Below are 16,089 nucleotides of genomic sequence, written 5' to 3' on the forward strand. Positions count from 1 at the left end.
CGGCTGTCTTCCCCGTAGAAGTCTGTTCTCCCACAATTGGTAAAGCTTTAAATACTATTTAAAGTGATTCTGGTCTGCACTTACTAGCACTTTCCTGAACAGTCTCAAAATATTTAGCCTAAAAATAAGAAGAATTCTGCAAAGCAAACATACTGCAAATAGAGAAACAGGAAGGTGAGGTGTTAGGTGACTATGGATGTATCCGTTCATGCAGCTGCGAGAGGACCCAGGACTCACCAGGGAAGCAACTGCTGTAACGCATCATTCAGGCTGTAATGGAGAAAAAGAATACCAGAGAGGACCTACATTAGATAATAAGTTCATGCTACAAGTCAGTTGGGTAAATGCTGGTCAGAGCTAACCTGAAAAGCACCGCAATGTATAATACCCCACACTGAAAATCTCTTTGGAGATTCAGATATCCTTAGACTCCCAATTCAAGTGATCAGTTAAGTTTTAGATAATATTCCTGTAAAGCCCAATTCACAAATCTCCCTATTAAATGTTCATGCTAATGTAACGGCCTCACTCCCCCCCCCTTTTTTTTTTACGTTTTATTAATACAGTGGTTTTAGAATTGTGAGATGTATTCTGTCTGGAATTTTCATCTGCATAATTTGGGGCTTTTGAGACTAGTTTAAATAGCAAAGGAGAGAATAAATCATTCCTGATGAAACCTGACTTATTTCTTAGAATTTCATATAAGCCTTTGTGTTTCAAGGGTGCTTTTCTTATTTGTTTTTCCCTAAAACAATCTAAAATAGAGGAGGACTTAATATATCTTTATACCTCCCCTGCTATTTAGTCATAAGCTCTTTCATCTTTTTGAGCTGGTCATTAAGGAGAGCAGTAATAAGTGATGATGGTCCTCTGGCTGTGGCTAGACGGAACAGATCAGTGGCACACACCAGCTCTCATAGAGGCCGACTAGAAACTAATTATCTTGGTCCCATATGCTGCCACCCAGGGTGCAAATTTACTCTCAGATTTTGCTGTTATTGGTTTTTTTTTTTTTTGTAAATGAAGTCATTATTTTTCATGGGTTACTTAAAAGTACCCCATAATTTCCAGGCAGTTGTAAAAATAAAACTCATCTAAGATACCTTTTAATATTACCGATCAGTTATATGTGACATAAAAACTACCAAATATATTTTCTGAGTAAGAGAAACCAAAGGGTCATCAATACACAGGATGCCTGGTTGTTGATTTTCCAAACCTTTTGCTCCTCTTCATTATTCTGGTCCCTGTGCCTTTCAGCAGTCCCACTAATCAATCATTAGCTCCTGCCTCAAAGAGCACTTGGAGGGCAGGGGGTTAAAGAGGAAACTGATCAATGGTTTGCTTAGTTCTGGTTACAGCTGTGGCTGGAGAAGACTTTATAATCCTAACCTAATGTACAATTTTGTTATTACAAAAATTAATTATCCATCTTGTCTAATCTTGTTCCCTATCATCCTAGATAATGAAGTGTTTGTGGGAGCAGAGCTCCTCACACACCAGGGGGTGTAATAAATGTTTGCACTTGGCTCAAGTCATTATATTATGAATGTAGCACAGTTAATAGAGTTTGTGTACAAAATACTAGTTTATTTCTATGGGAGCCATTCTGTTCAGGATATATATAATGTATCTAATTAAACAATTATGAATCTACTTTGTGCTCTAGAAATGTTCTTTTGGGGGAAAGATGGAAAGAATGTAATTGGAGCTAAGATTAAAGTGTTTTTAGTTTTGTTGGGGGTTGTTTTCAAAAGGCTTCCCAGTCATGTAGAAATACTGCTTATCAGAACAGGATTAAATCCTCTAAGTTTTAACTGAATTTCTTTTGCAAAATTGGTACATTTAAAGTGTACATTGCATGAATTATTCTGTTAAACCTGACTTTGTTTAACTTTAATACACAACTGTGAGAACATACCTTGCATACTCATGTGAGAACATACCTATGTGACTGAATCGTAAGACCTTTCTCGCAGCCTTCGTGATTAGAGAAAATGGTAAATTGTTTAAGGGGTTAGCTTTGATTCTTTCCAAATGAGATCCAAAAAGAGAATTTTTTAAAACTCATTGGGATGAAGTCATATGCCCCACATTTGAAGTAAACAAAGCCCCATGATTAAGACAACTTACAGATGGCAGTTACCTGTCTGTTACGTGCATCCTTTTGTTTCCCAAAACCATTATCATTTTTCTTCTTCCTTCTGGTCCTGACATAGTGAAGGACAGGGATACACATCTATTCTTTTGCACTGTGTCACTGAGTATGGGGAAAATATGCAATATGTATGTACAATTGCAGGGTAATAGATCAATCCTGAAACAACTGCATATAGTCTCTGTGGAGCAGTGTTGAATGTTTGTGGATTAAAATTTGCCCCATAATCACATATTATTATAATTTCTTTGGCATCTTCAGATTGGTAGGGAAAAAAAACCAAAAACAAGAATTTTTATTTTCTGCAATTTTTGTTCTTATACTTTCCTTCTAAATATAAACTAGGGCTATTGTGATGAGAGGAATATTGAGTTTTCAGAAAATAAGGCATAGTTCTATTTGAATCCACCTGTTTCTTCATACTTTAAGCTAAATGAGGCAAGCAACAACTTACTGTTAGAGAAGAATGCTAAAACCATGACTTTTATTTTAGGCACCAGCTTCCCTATACCCTCTAATTATCCTCATCTAGTTATTTCTTTCAGAAATGATGTGGTTGCTGGAAACTTTTTTCAGTCATTTCAAGCTTATTGAGGTGTAACTGACATAAACTTTACATATATGAACAAGTAATTTGATACATTTGATGTATATGTACACTCTTCACACTCACCCCGATCATGATAATGAAATCCATCACCACCAAACCTTTCCTCTGCCTGTCGATAATCTGTCTCCTGCTCCTCCCCATCCGCCACCCCAAGGCAATCATTGTTCTGCTTTCATTACTTCTTAAGATCTGCATATTTTCTTGTATTTATTTTCTATGAGACTTTTCAAGAAGGCTGTGATAAGGGGAGATGAGTGCCTCCAAACTCCCCCCATGCCGCTGCCCCAGGATCCACTGTCAAACAGTAACACATTACAAGAGGATCTTATTAAGTTCTAGGTCTGGTAGCCCAGTAGAAATTTTAGACTTTAAATAGAAGACAATTAACTATTTTTCATTTCAAAATAGCAATGTAAGTTACTAAATTCATTTCCATCTTCAGAGAGGGGCCAAAATAATGGTAACACTGAAGTTGTTGGCGGTACTGTGGGAAGCATTTTCCTCTTGTTTGTAAGGAATGGCTCCCCAACAAGGCCATGGGCATCTAGAATGACAGCTCTTGAAATGATGGCGTCTTGATAATGATGATGAAGGAAGTAGCCTTTGCTGATCTATTTATTGTTTGCCACCTTAGCCCCACTTTTGGGTCACAAACATTTGAAAGCTCCAGTGTTAAAGAAGACTGCCTTTCCATCCTTTCTAATGCACTCACTCCCCATCTGGAAATAAAGTTGTTAAACTTGGAAAGAGAAATGAAAATGAAGGAGCTGCAGTCCAGGGAACTTCCTGCCATTGATAGCTGTGCAAGTTGAAAACTTATTCCTGATTTCCTGCCCCTCTGAGCCTGTTGCTCAAAAGTAAAAACCTGTTCCAGAGACTGTCAAATACAGCATGCTTGACATTGAGTGCTAATGAAGAGTCAAGAATGAATAAAAGAGAAATGGAATCTGAGCAAAAAGTAGGCTCCCTAAGTGAGACAAGGGTCATGCTCCTTGAAGGTGTGTGGATGGATCCCAGGAGGCCACGTTATCACCTTGGATGTTTATTTACATGCAGATTTCTGGACTTCCCTCTGAAGATTCTGAGTCCAAAGAGCTGAAGTATGGACCAAGAATCTGTATTTTACCTCCCACCCTTGGCCCCCAGGGATTTCTGAGGCAGCTGGGAAAGCTCCATGAGCAGGGGCTGACCCAGCCCCCCACCTCTCCTGGTCCCCGCTCCAGTCTCAGGATCTTGTTTATTGTCTCATAGTGACATTCAGAACTCAACAAGAAAGTCTAGTTCAGGAATGAAAGCCAACTGGAGCTTGGTGACATGTGACTCACTCTGCCATGCATGGTTTCTTGTCACTTTGATGACTTCTGTCCCGAGGCCAGTGTGGATGGAGGTGGGGAGAAGGAGGACAGGACCCTGAAACCTGAAAGATGAGAGACTATGTTACACCAGAGACCGCAGAAGTGTGCTCTGGAGGCCATCTAGCCAACCCAGATAACCAGAACTTCCCTCTTCAAAGCCATGGCTCAAGCTCTCCTACCCACGTTCCATTTGCCTCTTAGACCTGGTTTATGCCTCTAAAGGAAGTTGTAAAATTAGGCTGATGGGATCCTCCTGGCTGGTGGAAGCCCACAAGGAAATTCTGCGGCAAAGCACTCCCCTGATCACCTGACAGATTTTCCTAATGACAGAGCAGCAAATTCTTTATCCATGTCAGCTTCTTCTCTGAAAATAAAATGTTTTTAAATGTTTCATTTGACAAACCTCCACTGTGAAATTACTCTGCTTATAATTGAACATGTAGGGCAATAGTCATACTATTAGTTGGCATATTGTCATTTTGAGACAGAAAAATTAAATTTTATCTCATATTAGGGATAGAATTTCAAGCAACTTTCTACAGAAAAAAATGTCTTGTGGTTAAATTCCCTAACTCACCAAAAAGTATTGTTTAATCTTTGTCACCTCAAAATAAGAATTGTGCCTCTTCGATGAATGTGGTATACCAGAATGTTATATTTGTAAGAGCACAGGAAACTCAATAAATTTTAAACTGCATAAAAAGGCTTGAGCTTTGTGTGTAGCATATTCTAACGACCTTCCCACAAAAATGAACAAATATCTGTATCTCCAGGAGGAGACTTCAAGTTGGATATAAAGAAAATTGAATACTTATTCTGACCACATTCCCAGCTTTTTTCATGTGGTAACAATGTAGAAACTGTTTTCAAATCAAATTCTGGAACAGATGATTTCTCCCTGAATTTCAAACTTATTTATATGAAGATTTAGAAAGCTGGTTTCAGCATTTTGTTTCTAGATTATAGGAGTAAAGCCATATATAGTTCTTAAAGGCTGCAAGGAACTCAAGATCTCACAGATTCATTTTTTCCATTGCTGGGCTCTTGGGAAAGTTGCTAAGGATTGGCTTTTCCTCATCCAATTGTCCTCCCTCAGAAGAAGAGTGTTCATAAGGAATATTTTCTGTCACTGTTGAAAGCCTTTCCAATAAGTTAGTGACAGTATACTTTGTTTTAAGTCTTCATACACATTGTAGGCAGAAGAGTATCATTCTTGACCTCCAAGTCTCTAATTTCTTATCAAGAGGTGGAAAAAGAAATATTGTCAGAGGCAGTGTCAAAGCAATATACCAAAACTTTGGTCATTAGAACCCCCAAATCAGTTTCTTAAAAATATTGGCAGTCTCCCATTTCAATCCTGCTAGAATATGGTAAGCACATAGGCCGCGGGGGTTCAACAGCCAAATTCACTGTGGCGCATTCAGGGAGTGGTGCCTCATCCTGACACTGTCCAGACACAGAGAGGTGAGGGTCTCATCACGGCATCTCCGGGAGATGAGGTCCTAGGATTATACTGAGAAACATCCATGTGGATGGCAGAAATACACGAAGAAATCTTTCCTCCTCGTGTCCTTTACTCTGTACACAGCAGAAGCTCTTAGCTTAGAGAGATGGAGAGAGAGAGAGGAAAAGAGGGAGAGAAAGACTGAGAAAATAAGAACTCAAGATGCCATAGAAATGCCCCTCCCCTTGCTGTATGTAATAAAGCAACAGGAAAGCAAATTGAAAATAAGTAGCAAAGAGACACAGTAGATGAGACTTTGAGTTGCATAGTCTGTGATTATATAATCACGGTTACCACGTCACTTCCCTGGTCCAATTAGGATATTATACCAGAGAATTAACCTCTTCTGAGCACACATAGCCGCAGTTACATACACTATTCTGGTGTGTAGGTGTGATTTCTTGGTTTACTTTTAGCTTCCTCGGTGCAAAATTTGGATGCAAATTGGGGTAAATACAGATGAGCACTTAACTAGNTCTTTAGATCAGTGATGTTCAGGTTTGTAGTATCAGCCCTGAGAGTTCAAACTCATTTTCTAAATTCCTCTCAGTCTTGCTAAACACAGTTAATGATATTTTGTGGAACATTCTAAACTTATTGTGCTCAGTGAAAAACATGTTTTTCCACAGACAGTCTAGCTACACTGATGAAAATGCCTAAAGCTAGCATTGTTAGACCCCCTTAGATTATTCATTTAAATGCTTTATTTTTAATCTGTTAGCATCTGGGACAAATCCTGGCAACAAATCTATGTGGGTGTTATTATCCATGCTTTAAATTAGACAATTCTAGGCGAGCTTATCTATCTCCAAAGTACCATCTCACATTATACTGTCTTCTCAATAGATTTTGGGGAACCATAAGAAAGAATTTTTCTTGTTTCTAGCCAGTGGGGGATATTGTAAAGCTGCTAATCAATGAACAACATTGGTGATTTTAGAGACATCCTAGACTCTACTTCTGTAAGTTATAATTATGAATTCTCAAAATGTAGGCCTGTGGATGTATGAGTTTCCTATTGGTGCGCGAATGAATTACCATGAACTTAGTGGCTTAAAACAATGGATATTTATTCCCTTACAGTCCCAGGGGACCAAAAGTCCAAAATGAGACCTACAGGACTAAAGCCAAGGTGTTGGCAGAGCAGGTTTCCTTTGGAGGCTCCAGGGGAGAAATCTGTCCCTCGTCTCTTCCAGCTTCTGATGACCACCTACATTCCTTGCCCCATGGCCACCTCTCTCTAATCTCTGCTTCTGTAGTCACACTGCCTTCTCCTCTTGCATAGTCAAATCTCCCTCCTTCCTTTTATTAGGACACTGTGATTACATTTAGGGTCCACCAAGATAATCCAGGATGATCATTTTAAGATGTCTAATATAATCTGCAAAATCTCTTTTGCCATATGAAGTAACATTCAAAGATTCCAGGAATTAGGATGAGGACATCTTTGGGGGACCATTATTCATCTTACCACAATGGATTGATGAAGCAGGAGGAGGTGAGTTGCAAAATGCAGAGGAAGTAAAAACCCTATCGTTAAATAACATAGAATTTAATAATCAGTTGCTAGAGTTGAGACATCTAAAACAATTCTCTCACAGATATTTACCTAAAACAGTGTTTGGCATGTTGTAGGTATGCAAGAAATATTTACTGAATGAATGAATGGATGAATACAGCTCCCCTTGAAGACTGCAGACAGAAGAAAATGGAAGTATCTGAGGAAAATAACTTACAATTTTCTTCATTGCATAAAACCACGTAAGCAAGTATGTTTTGAAAACTTTTTGTAAAAAAGATTTTCCATTTCCACGAAAGTGACTAAATCTGTTCATTAAATGGGAAAATAAAATAGGTAATATTCTGGGATGGGGGTTATCAGTAGGCATCCATCCCTGGGTAGACTCATTCAGTGAGGCAGACAACTTGAGAGATAAAGAAAGTGGGAACATAAAAAACCACATTTCAAATGGCACCATTCCTTAACAATGGCCTGCCTCTACCAATTTCTTTGGGTTCTCCATCATACTGTATTGCCCTGGCTACTACTTTAATAAGGGTGGCTGACTAAAGATGTCATTCTAAATTTAGACTCTTGACAGCACAAGGGCTGGACAACTTCAGCTGTTTCAGTTGGCACTAAATGGGTCTGACTTTGGAATAACCAACTCCCATTCCAATTAAACCCTGATTTAAAGCGGTATGAAAACCAGACTCCTCTAACATACTTAACTTGAAAGGAGGAAAACATTTGTTTGAATTGGAGAAGTCCAATTGTTTGTAAATTATAAAATGCTTCTCTCAGCCCTCCTCTTTAAACAAACTCACTTTCTATTCTCATTGACATATGAACCTGTTGCCTAATGAGCCAATTGAGATGAAAAGGTCACCCCCTATCAATCTCACTCTTGGAGAGCAGAAGGAAAATGTCACAAAAAAATCACAAAAGAGGCTGTATGAATTTTAAGTAAAGCTGTCATAAGTGAGAATATAAAAATAGTATGGAAACTCCCTAGGAGCAAGTATATGCCTGTACACTCCATTGACGGCATTCTTACACAAACGAGAATTGACAGGGAATATGTTTTCTGTGCTGAGGCCACAGCCAGGAGTGGTTCGTGTCAGGCAAGTGGCATCTGTTGTCTATCACCAGAGCAGAGATCTGAACAGTTCTGCCAGTACAAGTGGGTTTTGTTTTGATACCTTGTTAGTGAAACAAAAATATCAATGTTTCAACATAGCGTGTTTTTTCCTCTTATGTTTTTCCCTTGGCAAAAATCTAAACAAGACCAGAGCCTTAGTGTTTTGTTTCATTTTGTTCTGTCTTAGAGAGAGAGAGCACGAGCAGAGGAGAAGGGCAGAGAGACGGAGAGAGAGAATCCCAACCAGGCTCCATGCTCAGGGAGGAACTTGACGTGGGCTCGGCACAGAGCCTTGGTGAGGAGTCAAAACGTGAAATATGATTTGGTTTCTCTCGATATTTGATGAAAAATATATAACTACCACAAAACGTTTATCAACATTGATCATCCACCATTGGCGATTTCATACACCATGAAATCAATGAGCACATTGTGGAAATAAAGGAAGACCATCCAAATGGGAAGAGAAGCTATTTATCCAGAGCTTGCTTTAGCAAGGGAGCCACCATCACTTGTGTTCGGCAGGGACTGACTCAAAGGCAGACAGAGGAGTAGAAAAGTGCTCTATTGAAAGAAATCTCAGATATGCTTAGATGGAAAGCTGTTGGCATGGGGCGGATGGAGGCAGGGGGCGGATGGTGGCAGGTTCACTAGAAGTAGTAGAGCTCATTTCTCTTGGGAAGCATATTTGGCTTTCTCTGTTGGGTCCTGAGGCAAAAATATGGAAGCTGGAGCCATTGACTAGGTCCTGACAGTACTGGGCTGATTGGGCCAATGGCTGCAGAGGTCCTGGGTGAAAGCTCTATTGTCATATGTGGTCTGGCCATTGTCTGTTTGTACATTCTGTCTTTTAACGCGAAAACAAGAATATTGGGGCGCCTGGGTGGCTCAGTCGGTTAAGCGTCCAACTTCAGCTCATGTCATGATCTCGCGGTTCCAGGCCCGCGTTGAGCTCTGTGCTGACAGCTCAGAGCCTGGAGTCTGTGTCTCCCTCTCTCTCTGCCCCTCCCCTGCTCATCCTCTGTCTCTCTGTCTCTTAAAAATAAAGTAAACGTGGGGCTCCTGGGTGGCTCAGTCGGTTGGGCGTCCGACTTCGGCTCAGGTCATGATCTTACAGTTTGTGGGTTCGAGCCCCGCATCGGGCTCTGTGCTGACAGCTAGCTCAGAGCCTGGAGCCTGCTTCGGATTCTGTGTCTCCCTCTGTCTCTGACCTTCCTTGCTCATGTTCTCTCTCTCTCTTTCAGAAATTAAAAAAAAAAGAACATTGTGCCTGAAAAGCCACCTGGGTGTCTCAGTCAGCTAAGTGTCCGACTCTTGGTTTCGGCTCAGGTCACAATCTTATGGTTTGTGCGTTCAAGCCCTGTGTCAGGCTCTGTGCTCCTATTGGGGCCTGTTGGGATTCTCTCTCTTCCTCTTTTGCTGCCCCTCCCCTGCTCTTGTATGCTCTCTCTCTCTCCAAAAAATAAATAAACAAATTTAATATATATATATATATAAAATGTTCTATCAAAGAGAAACAATTGAAGATATCAATGATTGTAAATAATCTGCAACTTCAAAGAATACTGTAAACAATTTTAAGGGAAAAAAACAAGAAAAATTATGAGACCATACTAAAAAATACACATTTCAGAAAATGCCAGTGACACAGTTTTAGAAAAAGAGATGTTTAAGAAACTGATTAATCTCAGGGCGCCTGGGTGGCTTAGTCGGTTAAGCGTCCGGCTTTCGCTTAGGTCATGATCTCGCAGTTCATGGGTTCGAGCCCCACGTCGGGCTCTGTGCTGACAGCCAGCTCAGAGCCTGCAGCCTGTCTCAGTCTGTGACTCCCTCTCTCTCTGACCCTTCCCTGCTCACGCTGTCTCTCTCTCTCTCCTAGAAATAAATAAAACATTAAAAAAATTTTAAAAAAAAGAAACTGATTAATCTCCACAAATATATGCCACAAATAATTATTCTGATGGGAATTTTAGTGTGCAGATAACCAATATGAAGAAGTTTTTAAATATTTTTATTTAAAGTACTTAGATACATATTTTATTGCAGAGAGAATGTTTAAAATTTTTCTTTAAAAAAAATTTTTTATGTCTTTATTTTATTTTGAGAGACAGAGAGCGACTGGAGGAGGGGCACAGAGAGAGGGAGACGCTGAATCTGAAGCAGGCTCCAGGCTCTGAGCTGTCAGCACAGAGTCCGACATGGGGCTCAAACCCACGGAATGTGAGATCATGACCTGAGCAGAAGTCAGACGCTCAACCAACTGAGCCACCCAGGTGCCCCTGTTTAAAATTTTTCTAGATTTTTATTTTTAAAAAGAATTTTATCTTTGACTGAAAATTTAAAAAATTTTTATATGTTTTAATGTCATAGAAAATACTCTTTATAAGGACAAAATGCATATAACTATGCACATAGAATTTAATGACGAATATCATGCTAAAAATTAAAAAGAGATATTCTGGAAGTAAATGCACAAAAATATTAACCATGACTTTCTTAGGTTGGTAAGATTACTTTTTTTTTAATAGTTTTTGAATAGAATCATTTTATAGGTCCACCAATATAATGAAATGAATTTGTTGGTCGAGAAATAAAAATTTCAAAAAAACATGTAATTATTTTTAGCACCTTCTTCTCAAATATTTGTTTGTTTGTACAACAAATTATATAGTTACCCTATATATCTGTATTGCCCACTCTTTCCAAAATCAGGTTCCTTGAAACCTCTTCTTCCTGATGGTCTTTGGTTTTCTGAGGGTTTAGGGCTAAAAAGAAGACTTTTAAAAGATAAGGAACTAACAACTCAACAACAAAAAAACAAACAACCTGATTAAGAATGGGCAAAGTACCTGAATAGACATTTTTCCAAAGGAAGTATACAAATGGCCCACAAGTACATGAAAAGATGCTCAACATCACTAATTAGGGAAATGCCAATCAAAACCACAACAAGATGCCGTATCGCAAATCAAAACCACACTGAGATACCACCTCACGCCAGTCAGAGTGGCTAAAATGAGCAAATCAGAGAACTCTAGATGCTGGCGAGGATGTGGAGAAACGGGCACCCTCCTACACTGTTGGTGGGAATGTAAACTGGTACAGCCCCTCTGGAAAACAGTGTGGAGGTTCCTCAGGAAACTAACAATAGAACTCCCCTATGACCCAGCAATAGCACTGCTAGGAATTTACCCAAGGGATACAGAAATGCTGATGCATAGGAGCACATGTACCCCAATGTTCATAGCAGCACTCTCCACAATAGCTAAAACATGGAAAGAGCCTAAGTGTCCATCAACAGATGAATGGATCAAGAAGATGTGGTTTATCTATACCATGGAATACTACATGGCAATGAGAAACAATGAAATCTGGCCATGTGTAGCAACATGGATGGACCTTGAGGGGGTTATGCTGAGCGAAATAAGTCAGGCAGAGAAGGACAAATATCATATGTTTGCACGTATAGGAGGATTAGGAGGAACTTGACGGAGGAACAAGGGGGAGAAGAAGGGCGGAAATGGTGGGGGAAAGGGAGAGAGGCAAACCATGAGAGACTCTTGAATGCTGACAAAAACTGAGGACTGATGGATGTGGGGGGAGGGGGGATGGGCATGGAGGAGGACACTTGTGGGGATGAGCACTGGGTGTTATGTGGAAACTAATTTGACAATAAACTATTTGTAAAAAAAAAAAAAAAAAGATGCCGTATCAGACCTATAAGATGGCGACTCTAGCACAAATAAAAATAAAAACAGAAAATATCCAGTGTTGGCAAAGATGTGGAGAAATTGGAAATTTTGTACACTGTTGGTAGGAACATAAATGGTGCAGCTGATACAGAGAATAGTATGACCATTCCTTAAAAAAATTAAAAATAGAATCATCATATGATTGAGCAATTCTACTTCCGAGTATATACCTGTAAAAGTTTGCTGGGGCTGCCATAACAAAATACCACAGAGTGGGTGTCTTAAACAACAAAAATGTATTTGCTTACAGTTCTGGAAGCTAGAAGTCCAAGATCAAGGTGGAAGTGAGTTTGGATTCTTCTGAGGCCTCTCTTCTGGATGACAGATGGTCACCCTCTTGCTGCCTCTTCACATGTTTGTCTCTCTGTATATTCATGTGCTTGTGGTGCCTCTCAGTGTGTCCAAATTTCCTTTTTAAAAGGAAGCCAGTGAGATTGGATTAGGGCTCACCCTAATGGTCTCATTTTGATGTCACTTATTCCAAGGACTTCTCTTTCAAGTACAGTCATATTGTGAGATACTGGTGGTTAGAATTTCAACATATGAACTTGAGGGCCGACACAATTCCACCCCTAATAATACCCAAAATAATTGAAATCAAGGTCCCAGAGAGATATCTGTGCTCCCATGTTTATAGCAGCATTATTCACAATACCCAAAAGATAGCAGCAACCCAAGTGTCCACTGATCAATGAATTGATCAACAAAATGTTGCATATACATACAATGGAATGTTATTCAGCCTTAAAAAGGAAATAAATTCTGATATATGCTACAACATAGATGAAACTTGGGGACATCATGCTAAATAAATTAAAAGTCACAAAAAGACAAATAATGTATTCTGTGAAATTCATAGAAACAAAAAGTACAAGGGCAGTTGCCAGGGGCTGGAGGGAGGGATGAGGAGTTGGTGTCTAATGGGTGTAGGGTTTCAATTTGCAAGACGAAATAGTTCTGGAGATAAGGTGCACAACAATGTGAATGTACGTAACACTACTGACCTGTACACCTAAAAATGGTTAAGGTGGCAAATTTTATGTTATGTACATTTTACCACAATTTTCAAAATTTTAAATAATAAAATGACATAGATGTATACACACATTGCATCATTGTTAAATTTCCTTGTTTTCATAAGAGTGCAGTTATGTAAGATGTAACCCTTTAGGGACATGGGGAGAATACAGGAAATCTCTCTGTATTGTCTATGCAACCTCCCATGAATCTATAATCAACTTCAAAGCAAAAATTTGTTTCTAAATTGCACTTTTGTGTTGAAGAAGGAAGTTATAGACTGTCAATTCAATCTCTTGGACCAGCATAACAGAACTTCACAGAGACAGAGATTAAAGAGTCTATGTAGCCACAGCCTGCCCATGAGGGGAACTTTGATCAGAAAGGTCACAAGCTGGGACCCAGCAGGCCCAAGTAACCCATGTAATGATTATTACAAGTTATTAGCTGTCAAGGGAAAGAGAATCAACATGGTTTCTCTTTGGTAATGGCTTCCTACTGAGAAGAGTTCCCAACAATAACTCTGCATGTCAAATGCCTCATTTACCCAACAGTAAACTATGAACGATAGCCCAGATTCTCTTCCTGTACATCACTCCACATCACACTGTGAGGGCACAACCAGTAGCACTGTTTCCAGCCAAGGCCAATTTGTAGTTGTGGAGTTTTCCGTCTAAACTCAGACACAAGACTTACCCCTTCCCTTGAAAAAAAATTGGTCTCCCCTCCCCCAAAGCAGGGTCTAGAAACGTCTAAAAGTTATGGATGCAATCTGTCTCAACTACCAGTTCTCTCTCTTTTTTAAATTTTTTAATGTTCATTTTATTTTTGAGAGAGAGAGAAAGTTGTGGAGGAGCAGAGAGAGAGAGGGAGACAGAGTCCAAAGCAGGCTCCAGCCTCTGAGGCCTCAGCACAGAGCCCAACGTGGGACTTGAACCTAAGAACCACATGAACATGACCTGAGCCAGAGTCAGACACTTAACCAACTGAGCTTCCCAGGTGCCCGTCAAATAACAACTCTCTTAATTGAGGAAGTCCCAACTCTTTTAATGACAAAGTTGGAGGTAATATCTAGAACTTTATCTAGTTCTTTGACGTATGACTCAAATCTCAAATTCTCCACTGTAATGACTGCCTCTAGAAGAAATATTTCTGGTTCCCTGCCTCTGAAAATAACTCACATAAGGCTAGTTATAAAGAAAACTAAAGGAAGGCCTCTTCTTTCAAGGCTGTGTAACTAGGGTTGTTTCATATGCTTATAAAGGAGAAACATACTTCCCCATTCACCAAGGAAAAAACATCCCCATAAAGGGCCCAATACTAGGGCCTAACAAAGACAAATAGATGACCCATCTTTTTTGTTTTGTTTTTTAAGTTTATTTATGTATTTTGAGAGAAGGCGAGAGAGCACGAGCAGGGGAGGGGCAAAGAGAGAGGGGATCCCAGAGGTTCGGGGCTCGAACCTGCAAACCGTGGGATTAGGACTTAAACCAAAATCAAGAGTCAGTCACTTAACTGTCACCCCAGTGCCCCTAGATGACACATCTTGTGTGATCTTGTAGTGCCATAGACTGGATGTTTGTGCTTCCCCCCCACACCCAAAATTCATATGTTTTTTACAGGTGAGAGAGTTTGCATTGTGTGAATGGAGGTCTTGGTCCTTAGATTTTCCACATGGGGATCCGAGCTCAGAATAAGCCATGGTGTTCCCCCATGACAGCATTCAGTATTTATAGGATAATAATGATGATTGTTGAATATCTTCTCTGCACCAGGTGCTTTAAAACATTAGCTCTAATGCTCTAACAACATACTCGGGAGGTATCATTAACCTGAAGTTAATAGAAACTGAGGCTCAAAGAATTAAGTCACTTGCCCAAGTTCCACAGCAGAAAAGATTTCAACAAGAAAACAAATGTGGGCAGTAGTGAAGGAAAATAGAATTTTTTAAATGAGATGGAAGGATATAGTTGCAGCAAAAAGAAGAAAATCATAGATATGAAAGGAAACTAAAATTTTACGTGTAAACGATGGCAATTAGGAAAGGGTTTTAGTCTTCCAGTGCTGCTATAAATAAATTACCACAAAATTCGTGGCTTAAAACAACACACATTTATCCTAAAGCTTTGTCGATCAGAGGTCCCACGGGATCTCACTGTGCTAAGTACAACATGTCAGCAGGGTTCATTCCTTTCTGGAGCCCCGAGGCGAGGATCCATTTCCAGGTTCTAGAGGCAGACCCCTTTCCTTGGCTCATGGCCCCATTCTTCCACCTTCAGCCAGCAACATCAAGCCAAATCCTTTTTCTGCCACCATCTCTCTCTAGTTCTTTCTCTTCTGCCTCCTTCCTCTTTAAGTCCCCTGTGATTACATCGGGCCCATCTAGATAATCCAGGATAATCTTTCTATTTTAAAATCAGCTGACTAACAACCCTAATTCCATGCGCAACCTTAATTCCCCTTTGCTGTGTAACCTAACATATTCCCAGGTTTACACCTGTCGACATCCTTGAGTGGCCATTATCCTGCCTACCACAGAAAGGTTTGAAGACCATAGAGTCAATTCATGCTAAGCGGACAAGCAGGCCTTAGGAATTCACTTTTCTGTTCTATCAATATTTATTGAGTGCTTACAAAGCGTTGGGAACTGTTCTAGGCGTGAAGCCGGTAACCAAATAAAGGGTTAATAAGAATACTAAGTACAGCTGCAACTTCTTACTCAGACCTTTTCTCTTCTGCCTTTAAAACACCTGAACATATGGCTATAAAGGTATGGCGAGAGCAAGCTTGTGCCTTTCAAGCAGTGCTATGACAGCAGGATGAAGAAGTCCTATCAAAGCTGCCTGAAGAAGTCATTGGCAAGGTAGGATCAGATGTTTGGGCAGATAGGAAGCCAGGAACAGCAAAATCAGCAAATCCCTCACTCTCCTTCCTGGAGGCTTGCACTCCCATCTCCTTGTCTGGCTTCCTCTCAAATAAACACATTCCTTGCTGCACCCCCCATGTCTCAAAGATTGGTTTTACAGCATGTTGGGCATATAAACTTGGGTT

The sequence above is a fragment of the Crocuta crocuta genome, unplaced genomic scaffold (assembly GCF_008692635.1).
Source record: "Crocuta crocuta isolate KB4526 unplaced genomic scaffold, BGI_CrCroc_1.0 scaffold17, whole genome shotgun sequence".
NCBI classification, from domain to species: domain Eukaryota; kingdom Metazoa; phylum Chordata; class Mammalia; order Carnivora; family Hyaenidae; genus Crocuta; species Crocuta crocuta.